Below are 11,611 nucleotides of genomic sequence, written 5' to 3' on the forward strand. Positions count from 1 at the left end.
TAGTCACTCAAAAGGCCCGAAACGTCGAGCGGCCAGCAACCAGCAGCAACTTCTAAAGATCGCTCTGCGTGTGGAGGTTTGGGGTTGGGCCAAGTGGTCGTTGTAGGCCGTGATTCGTGTCGGGGTTCAAGCGGTCGCGTTGACCCCCGTCGCTCACGGGGTCGTGGAGCCCCCCGTGAGTGACGGTTGAGGGGGGGGGGGTGACGGTTGAGGGGGGGGGGGGGGCAACGGACCCCCCATGAGTTACCAACCTTCACTCACAAAAAATCGTGGATAAATCCGATGAGCTATGAAGCTTTTAAACGGGTTCAGAAAATTACACCAATAACAACAAGTTAAAAGTATGAGAAAAGTAAGCTAATCCCGAAAACGAAATGAGCTCCACTCTTTTCTATTAAACCAGGTGAAGCCCACTGGGCTATTTAGTTCTTCAGAAGCGATCGACAGGCCCATGTCTGTCTACAGTGGGAAATGTAGAGCCGTGTGTTTGTCCGCAGTGTGAAATGTGATCGCTGTGCTTCTCCTCCTTCTTGCAGTTGACGACCCCCGCGAGGGATCCCGCGGGGCTGTGCCCGGGACCCCCTCCCCGGATGAAGCCCGAGGCACGGCGCGGGTCGCCGTGCCGGAGCTGACGGGAGCCGCGCAGGCGGCGGCGGGGCCGCGTCTGAGGGCGGAGCCTCAGGTGAGGGGGAGGAGCCCCGGGTGGCGGGCGGGGCGGGGCCCGCTGGCGCCACTCAGCCAATCACAACGCTGGGAGTGCACGAGTGGCGGGGAAATTGTTATTGGATCATGATCGGCGCCGTTTCGGGCAATGGTCCTTGTGCAGAGCACGTCAACAGTTGTTAGACCCTTTCAAAACGTGGCCTGTAGAGGGTGGCCCAAAATTCAGGACACGCAAAGTTATTGTATTTATCTTAACAAATCACAAAGGGTCATTGAGTTTAATTTTAACAAATGTTAAAACTGATATCCATTACCATTTTGAAATGCATTTAGCACCTTTTTTTAAATTAAAGCTACCGTTTTTGCATGCATAACAACGAACTGAACGAGTTCTACTTTAGTCATTGGCCTCTTCTTTGAATATTTTGTCAGTTTGGGGTTCCTCTAAAAATCAATTGTCTATATATATTTCTGAGACATTTTATGTAGATCACTTATCGGTTCATGGACTACATTTGATAAATTTTGGAGATAATTCATTCCCATGTGTGTTGGGATGCCAGTCCGGATGGGAGGATTAATTGTGGATGTGTTGACTGTGTTGCTGTGGCAGGGCCCAACCATGACTGTGGCAGCTGGAGCAGAGGGCACCTCGTTCGGTAACGACCTCACGGTCTTGGCCCCCACCTCGTCCAACGAGGTGCTGGTGGCGGCCGACGAGAGGCTCTGCATGCAACCCAGCTGCCTTCACCATGTCCGGCCAGAACACTCCCTGGTGTCAGCAAAAGCACGCAAAAACATCAGCGTGTCTGTGCTGCCTGCACCCCAAGGTGAGCGTGCGACCTCGTGACCTCTCGTTAGGGTGGCAGCCACCAACAGAAGGGCCGCTTTGGAGCCACTGCTGTTGCCCTTCATGAGCAACAGGGGGAGCTCAAAATACCTAGCGCCAACGTGACAGGCACATCACATTTGTCGCTAACTTGAGCCTTACACTTCAATGTGGGGTAAAATATTTCTGGTTAAGAGTAGCAGCACGGGTGCTGGATGGGGCCATTGAATCCAGTGCCACGTTTATCTACAGCATGGGTGGAAAAAACCCGATTTTTCCAGCGGCAGGCATCGGGTTTTTTCTTTAATACAATTAAACCCGATTTCGGGGAATTAAAACCTGGTTTAATGAATACGAAACTCTGATAGGCTTAGGCTGCTTCCTCATTGGTGCTGCTATCGTACTCGGGGCCGTCAGGCACGGGGTAGCCGTAGAATGCGGCGGGCAGGTTGGTCTTGATGAACACGAGCTTCTCCACAATCGTGGACGCCAGTGAGTTCCTTAGCTTGGAATGGATGAAGCCCATCGTTGATAAGTGCGGTTCTGCAATTAAAACCAATGAAACCGGATTTCTCCCAATCTCAGATGATCGGGTTTAATAAAAAAAGACAATTAAACCCGATTGTAAAAAACTCGACTGTGCCACCCTTGATCTACAGTGTGAAATGTAGAGCCGTGTGTTTATCCGTAGTACGAAATGTGATCACTGTGCTTCTTTTTTTTGCAGTTGACGACCCCCGCGAGGGATCCCGCGGGGCTGTGCCCGGGACCCCCTCCCCGGATGAAGCCCGAGGCACGGCGCGGGTCGCCGTGCCGGAGCTGACGGGAGCCGCGGCGGCGGGGCCGCATCTGAGGGCGGAGCCTCAGGTGAGGGGGAGGAGCACCGGGTGGCGGGCGGGGCGGGGCCCGCTGGCGCCACTCAGACAATCACAACGCTGGGAGTGCACGAGTGGGGGGAAATTGTTATTGGATCATGATCGGCGCCGTTTCGGGCAATGGTCCTTGTGCAGAGCACGTCAACAGTTGTTAGACCCTTTCATAACGTGGCCTGTAGAGGGTGGCCCAAAATTCAGGACACGCAAAGTTATTGTATTTATCTTAACAAATCACAAAGGGTCATTGAGTTTAATTTTAACAAATGTTAAAACTGATATCCATTACCATTTTGAAATGCATTTAGCACCTTTTTTTAATTAAAGCTACCGTTTTTGCATGCATAACAACGAACTGAACGAGTTCTACTTTAGTCATTGGCCTCTTCTTTGAATATTTTGTCAGTTTGGGGTTCCTCTAAAAATCAATTGTCTATATATATTTCTGAGACATTTTATGTAGATCACTTATCGGTTCATGGACTACATTTGATAAATTTTGGAGATAATTCATTCCCATGTGTGTTGGGATGCCAGTCCGGATGGGAGGATTAATTGTGGATGTGTTGACTGTGTTGCTGTGGCAGGGCCCAACCATGACTGTGGCAGCTGGAGCAGAGGGCACCTCGTTCGGTAACGACCTCACGGTCTTGGCCCCCACCTCGTCCAACGAGGTGCTGGTGGCGGCCGACGAGAGGCTCTGCATGCAACCCAGCTGCCTTCACCATGTCCGGCCAGAACACTCCCTGGTGTCAGCAAAAGCACGCAAAAACATCAGCGTGTCTGTGCTGCCTGCACCCCAAGGTGAGCGTGCGACCTCGTGACCTCTCGTTAGGGTGGCAGCCACCAACAGAAGGGCCGCTTTGGAGCCACTGCTGTTGCCCTTCATGAGCAACAGGGGGAGCTCAAAATACCTAGCGCCAACGTGACAGGCACATCACATTTGTCGCTAACTTGAGCCTTACACTTCAATGTGGGGTAAAATATTTCTGGTTAAGAGTAGCAGCACGGGTGCTGGATGGGGCCATTGAATCCAGTGCCATGTTTATCTACAGCATGGGTGGAAAAAACCCGATTTTTCCAGCGGCAGGCATCGGGTTTTTTCTTTAATACAATTAAACCCGATTTCGGGGAATTAAAACCTGGTTTAATGAATACGAAACTCTGATAGGCTTAGGCTGCTTCCTCATTGGTGCTGCTATCGTACTCGGGGCCGTCAGGCACGGGGTAGCCGTAGAATGCGGCGGGCAGGTTGGTCTTGATGAACACGAGCTTCTCCACAATCGTGGACGCCAGTGAGTTCCTTAGCTTGGAATGGATGAAGCCCATCGTTGATAAGTGCGGTTCTGCAATTAAAACCAATGAAACCGGATTTCTCCCAATCTCAGATGATCGGGTTTAATAAAAAAAGACAATTAAACCCGATTGTAAAAAACTCGACTGTGCCACCCTTGATCTACAGTGTGAAATGTAGAGCCGTGTGTTTATCCGTAGTACGAAATGTGATCACTGTGCTTCTTTTTTTTGCAGTTGACGACCCCCGCGAGGGATCCCGCGGGGCTGTGCCCGGGACCCCCTCCCCGGATGAAGCCCGAGGCACGGCGCGGGTCGCCGTGCCGGAGCTGACGGGAGCCGCGGCGGCGGGGCAGCGTCTGAGGGCGGAGCCTCAGGTGAGGGGGAGGAGCCCCGGGTGGCGGGCGGGGCGGGGCCCGCTGGCGCCACTCAGACAATCACAACGCTGGGAGTGCACGAGTGGGGGGAAATTGTTATTGGATCATGATCGGCGCCGTTTCGGGCAATGGTCCTTGTGCAGAGCACGTCAACAGTTGTTAGACCCTTTCATAACGTGGCCTGTAGAGGGTGGCCCAAAATTCAGGACACGCAAAGTTATTGTATTTATCTTAACAAATCACAAAGGGTCATTGAGTTTAATTTTAACAAATGTTAAAACTGATATCCATTACCATTTTGAAATGCATTTAGCACCTTTTTTTAATTAAAGCTACCGTTTTTGCATGCATAACAACGAACTGAACGAGTTCTACTTTAGTCATTGGCCTCTTCTTTGAATATTTTGTCAGTTTGGGGTTCCTCTAAAAATCAATTGTCTATATATATTTCTGAGACATTTTATGTAGATCACTTATCGGTTCATGGACTACATTTGATAAATTTTGGAGATAATTCATTCCCATGTGTGTTGGGATGCCAGTCCGGATGGGAGGATTAATTGTGGATGTGTTGACTGTGTTGCTGTGGCAGGGCCCAACCATGACTGTGGCAGCTGGAGCAGAGGGCACCTCGTTCGGTAACGACCTCACGGTCTTGGCCCCCACCTCGTCCAACGAGGTGCTGGTGGCGGCCGACGAGAGGCTCTGCATGCAACCCAGCTGCCTTCACCATGTCCGGCCAGAACACTCCCTGGTGTCAGCCACAGCACGCAAAAACATCAGCGTGTCTGTGCTGCCTGCACCCCAAGGTGAGCGTGCGACCTCGTGACCTCTCGTTAGGGTGGCAGCCACCAACAGAAGGGCCGCTTTGGAGCCACTGCTGTTGCCCTTCATGAGCAACAGGGGGAGCTAAAAATACCCAGCGCCAACGTGACAGGCACATCACATTTGTCGCCAACTTGAGCCTTACACTTCAATGTGGGGTAAAATATTTCTGGTTAAGAGTAGCAGCACGGGTGCTGGATGGGGCCATTGAATCCAGTGCCATGTTTATCTACAGCATGGGTGGAAAAACCCCGATTTTTCCAGCGGCAGGCATCGGGTTTTTTCTTTAATACAATTAAACCCGATTTCGGGGAATTAAAACCTGGTTTAATGAATACGAAACTCTGATAGGCTTAGGCTGCTTCCTCATTGGTGCTGCTATCGTACTCGGGGCCGTCAGGCACGGGGTAGCCGTAGAATGCGGCGGGCAGGTTGGTCTTGATGAACACGAGCTTCTCCACAATCGTGGACGCCAGTGAGTTCCTTAGCTTGGAATGGATGAAGCCCATCGTTGATAAGTGCGGTTCTGCAATTAAAACCAATGAAACCGGATTTCTCCCAATCTCAGATGATCGGGTTTAATAAAAAAAGACAATTAAACCCGATTGTAAAAAACTCGACTGTGCCACCCTTGATCTACAGTGTGAAATGTAGAGCCGTGTGTTTATCCGTAGTACGAAATGTGATCACTGTGCTTCTTTTTTTTGCAGTTGACGACCCCCGCGAGGGATCCCGCGGGGCTGTGCCCGGGACCCCCTCCCCGGATGAAGCCCGAGGCACGGCGCGGGTCGCCGTGCCGGAGCTGACGGGAGCCGCGGCGGCGGGGCAGCGTCTGAGGGCGGAGCCTCAGGTGAGGGGGAGGAGCCCCGGGTGGCGGGCGGGGCGGGGCCCGCTGGCGCCACTCAGACAATCACAACGCTGGGAGTGCACGAGTGGGGGGAAATTGTTATTGGATCATGATCGGCGCCGTTTCGGGCAATGGTCCTTGTGCAGAGCACGTCAACAGTTGTTAGACCCTTTCATAACGTGGCCTGTAGAGGGTGGCCCAAAATTCAGGACACGCAAAGTTATTGTATTTATCTTAACAAATCACAAAGGGTCATTGAGTTTAATTTTAACAAATGTTAAAACTGATATCCATTACCATTTTGAAATGCATTTAGCACCTTTTTTTAATTAAAGCTACCGTTTTTGCATGCATAACAACGAACTGAACGAATTCTACTTTAGTCATTGGCCTCTTCTTTGAATATTTTGTCAGTTTGGGGTTCCTCTAAAAATCAATTGTCTATATATATTTCTGAGACATTTTATGTAGATCACTTATCGGTTCATGGACTACATTTGATAAATTTTGGAGATAATTCATTCCCATGTGTGTTGGGATGCCAGTCCGGATGGGAGGATTAATTGTGGATGTGTTGACTGTGTTGCTGTGGCAGGGCCCAACCATGACTGTGGCAGCTGGAGCAGAGGGCACCTCGTTCGGTAACGACCTCACGGTCTTGGCCCCCACCTCGTCCAACGAGGTGCTGGTGGCGGCCGACGAGAGGCTCTGCATGCAACCCAGCTGCCTTCACCATGTCCGGCCAGAACACTCCCTGGTGTCAGCCACAGCACGCAAAAACATCAGCGTGTCTGTGCTGCCTGCACCCCAAGGTGAGCGTGCGACCTCGTGACCTCTCGTTAGGGTGGCAGCCACCAACAGAAGGGCCGCTTTGGAGCCACTGCTGTTGCCCTTCATGAGCAACAGGGGGAGCTAAAAATACCCAGCGCCAACGTGACAGGCACATCACATTTGTCGCCAACTTGAGCCTTACACTTCAATGTGGGGTAAAATATTTCTGGTTAAGAGTAGCAGCACGGGTGCTGGATGGGGCCATTGAATCCAGTGCCATGTTTATCTACAGCATGGGTGGAAAAACCCCGATTTTTCCAGCGGCAGGCATCGGGTTTTTTCTTTAATACAATTAAACCCGATTTCGGGGAATTAAAACCTGGTTTAATGAATACGAAACTCTGATAGGCTTAGGCTGCTTCCTCATTGGTGCTGCTATCGTACTCGGGGCCGTCAGGCACGGGGTAGCCGTAGAATGCGGCGGGCAGGTTGGTCTTGATGAACACGAGCTTCTCCACAATCGTGGACGCCAGTGAGTTCCTTAGCTTGGAATGGATGAAGCCCATCGTTGATAAGTGCGGTTCTGCAATTAAAACCAATGAAACCGGATTTCTCCCAATCTCAGATGATCGGGTTTAATAAAAAAAGACAATTAAACCCGATTGTAAAAAACTCGACTGTGCCACCCTTGATCTACAGTGTGAAATGTAGAGCCGTGTGTTTATCCGTAGTACGAAATGTGATCACTGTGCTTCTTTTTTTTGCAGTTGACGACCCCCGCGAGGGATCCCGCGGGGCTGTGCCCGGGACCCCCTCCCCGGATGAAGCCCGAGGCACGGCGCGGGTCGCCGTGCCGGAGCTGACGGGAGCCGCGCAGGCGGCGGCGGGGCCGCATCTGAGGGCAGAGCCTCAGGTGAGGGGGAGGAGCCCCGGGTGGCGGGTGGGGCGGGGCCCGCTGGCGCCACTCAGCCAATCACAACGCTGGGAGTGCACGGGGGGTGGGGGAATTGTTACAGTAAAATGATAGGCGACGTTTCAGACAATGGCCCTTCTGCAGAGCACATCACAATCTTTTTTTTTCATTTACATAACGTCGCCTATAGAACGTTGCCCCAAAAGTCAGGACACAGAGTTACCGTATGTAAATTTCGATTTAAAGCTTTCGTGACTGCAGGAATTCATCTTCTTGGTTTTTTCGGTAAAGTCACTTCCCTTCTACGTGACTTTACCGAAAAAAACAAGAAGATGAATTACCGTATGTATTTGAACCAGTCACAGAGGATGTTATCAATATTAATGATAGTTAAATTGTTTACTTTAAAAATAAATTATTAGAACGGTGTAATGTCAGTGTTAAGATAAATTAAGTAACCGTGTCTTAACTTTGGGGCCAACCTGTATTTTGCACTCCTATTATGTGTGTGTTGTTCGTTGTTGTAACATTCTTACCCGCCCCGACTGGACATGTGAAAAAGAGCTTTATAGCTCATCGGATTCCTCCCGTATAAATATTCTGACTTTGATAATAACGTGTATTACATATATAAAGTATTCTGAAATATATAAAAGCGACATTTCAGTCAATGCCCCTTTTTCAGAGCACATCACAGTTGGCCCTTCATGACGTCGTTTGTAAGAGGGTGGCCGAAAAATCAGGATACATTGGGTTATTGTATTTATTTGAACAAATCACGGAGGATTATTTAATTTAATTTTAACAAATGTTAAAAATGAATTTGATTAACATTAATGTTAGATTTATCTTCTGAAATGCATTTATGACCTCTTTTAAACTACAGCTGCCTTCTCTCTCGCATGCATAACAAATTGAATTAGTTCATCTTTAGTCAATGGCCGTTCTTCATATAATATTTTACGAGTTAAAGTGAGTTTGGGGTTACTTTAAAAATATAATGTAAATATAAATTTACTTCTGAGATTATGCAGATCGCCCATAGGTTCATGGACTAAAATTGTATTTCTTTTGGTGATAAAACAGTCCCACGTGTGTTGGGATCCCAGTCGAGATGGGAGGAGTAATTGTGGATGTGTTGACTGCGTTGCTGTGGCAGGACCCAACCACGACTGTGGCGTGTGGAGCAGAGGGCACCTCATCCGGCAACGACCTCACGGTCTTGGCCCCCACCTCGTCCAACGAGGTGCTGGCGGCGGCCGACGAGTGGCTCTGCACGCAACCCTGCTGCCTTCCCCATGGCCGGCCGGAACCCTCCCCTGTACCAGCCACAGAGAACATCAGCGTGTCTGTGCCTGCACCCCAAGGTGAGTGTGCAATCACGCGACGTCGTGGCATCTCATTAGGGTGGCAGCCACCAACGCAAGGGCCGCTTTGGAGTCACTGCTGTTGCCGTTCATGAGTAACACAGGGAGCTGAAAACACCCAGCAGCCAACGCGACAGGCAAATCCTATTTCCCGCGAACTTGAACCTGAAAATTAAATGTGGAGCAAAATCTTCGTGGTTAAGAGTAGCAGCAAGGGTGATGGCTGGGGCCACTGAATATCCACGCCAGCCCCATCGGCAGAGCAGCGCCCTGCGATGACACCGGCTTCCGCCACCACCGTACCCTTTGTGCAGAGGAGGACGATGGCATTCCGGTGGCACGGCTCTCGCTGTTTGCACCCGAGCGGCTGAACCTCAGGTGGGAGAGCGACGTCTGCAAGGGTGCCGGCCTGCGCAACCTGGGGAACACCTGCTTCCTCAACGCCACGCTGCAGTGCCTCGCCTACACGCCGCCGCTCGCCAACTACCTGCTGCTGCAAGAGCACTGCAGCACCTGTAAGTACCCTCCCCCCTGGCACTCTCGTTACCCATGGGCTACGTTATTGTGTCAGTTATTTTGCTGCGATACATTTCCCACGTGATAAGCCACTTCGTTAAGCCATCATTTGTGGTCCAGGTCGCTTCTGAAGAAGCTAATAGATCAGTGGGCTTTATCTGGTAAGATGAAAAAATAAGTTTAGTTTTATTTGTAGATTTTTAATAGGTGATTTGTTTACCTTACCAATAATTTGTACTCTTATCGTTTTTTGTATTGTTTGGTGTTGTAATGTTCTGACCCAGTGCCCCTACTCGACATTTTTTAAACAAAACCTCTTAGCTTATCGGATTCCTCCAGTATAAATATTCAGATTTTGATAAACACGAGCACATGTGGCGATAATTTTTAATAGGTCGGACAAATGTTGCTTTGGCTTGTAAATCATCTTGTGATGCAATTGGTACTTAGACGCAACATTCATTGCGATTGTTGCTGGTGCCAGGATTCTAGCGTTTCTTGTTACTCCCCAGCTGGGCTGAGTGCGAGTGGCGTGCGCTGACGGATTGTGCCACCTGTGCCCTCGTTCGCAGGTCAACAGAGCGACTTTTGCCTGATGTGTGTCATGGAGCATCACGTTGTCAGCACGTTCAACAACTCGCAGAGAGTGCTGACACCCAAGGTCATCACTAAGAACATCACGCGTGAGTCCCACAACTACGTTCACACTTGCACTCGGAGAAGTTATCCCCCGTGATCTTTCTCCATCTGTGTTCCAAGTCGTTTGCACCACTCCTTTTGCCATATCTGTTGGGGAGCTCTTTAAGGATGTCATCAGATCCTTTACCTGTCACTTTGTCCCCATGTCCATTTCTCTGCAGGCATCGCCAAACACCTGCGCATTGGGAGACAGGAAGATGCCCACGAGTTTCTGCGATACGTGGTAGATGGCATGCAAGCCTCATGCCTCTATGGCCACAGCGAGTGAGTACTGCGCGCCAGTCAACATGCGGCAGTCGTTCTGCAGTTTGGTACCTCACGGCTTCCTCTTGGTTTTCTGCACGATTGTACTTCAACGTCTGCGAAAAGCTACTCACACTTTTGTGTGAAAACCTGGGAGATGCAGAGGACCGACCCTGCTGGCACCACGGTTCTTTCACCTTGGCCCTGACGTGGGCCATCTTTTGTTTGCGCATTTCACGTTGCCGATAAATATCGGAAAATCGATGTCTCAATGTGCGGTGTCCCCGTGACGACATTCCTCGTGTTGACGAGCGGCACGTGGCACGCCGAGCACAACAAAACTACCGGGCAACAGCACCGGGTGATGGCTGCCAGCGTGCCCCCAGCTCTGTGGCTGTGCCGTGAAGGTGGCTGCCCTGTGCAGACACTACCACGTTTGGTTGCTACAGAGCACGCGTTGCAGTGCTAAAGGGAAAGAGTGAATCAACAGCTCGGGCAATGGTGTAACTTTCACACATTCGTGTGCATACGGTAAAGGTGCTACTACTGCTGCTGTAACCACCGTGTGGTGTCGTTCTCTGTGACGTGGCAGGCTGGACAGATACACGGAGGCTACCACCCTCATTTACCAGATCTTCGGGGGTTACCTTCGATCACGTGGTGAGTTGTGCGCACTCCTCTAGAAACTTGTTAACCGCGAGCAGCAAGCGCACCATCACAGTGTAGACGCGCTCGCGTCGCAGCGTTTGCACACTCTCACGCACGTGCTACATAGAATAACCTTTTACCAGTTGGTAAAAACTACCAATTACCAATGTCAGTGGGGAGCGTGCATTTAGTTTTACTAAGTAACATGTGACGTCCCTTCCTAATGCGTGTGTGCTTGTGTATTGCAGTGGAGTGCATGCAGTGCTGCAACCACTCCGACACCTTTGACACGTGCCTGGACATTGCACTCCATATTAATGTAAGCAATGACGAAGCCATCGCTTAACAGTTATAGATCTATGTACGGTGCGAAATAAGTTAAATGTGCATACATCACATACGTGAACAACCCCCATTCTCCACTAAGTGGCGGTGATGTCACCACGGTGCTTGTGCCAACCTGAGTGCACTTTAAGGCCACATGAAGTGTCGAACGCCCGCTGGCAGGTCACGGGACAGACCCAAGTGCCATGGGTTGACCGAGATGACTGGCCGATGCACCACCTGTGCTCCCTGCTGTGCCAACATCCACCACACACACGCATACATGAATCAGCCACTTAACATCCAAACACACTGCCGGTAGCGTACGTGATCTCTTTTTTTTGTCGTACGATTTCATACAAGATGCGGGTTTTCAGAGTTTCCGTCACAATAACATTCTGCAGATGTTCATGGAATGCTTCTT

This window comes from Lampetra planeri, chromosome 23, assembly GCF_965212315.1.
Source record: "Lampetra planeri chromosome 23, kcLamPlan1.2.h2, whole genome shotgun sequence".
NCBI lineage: Eukaryota > Metazoa > Chordata > Hyperoartia > Petromyzontiformes > Petromyzontidae > Lampetra > Lampetra planeri.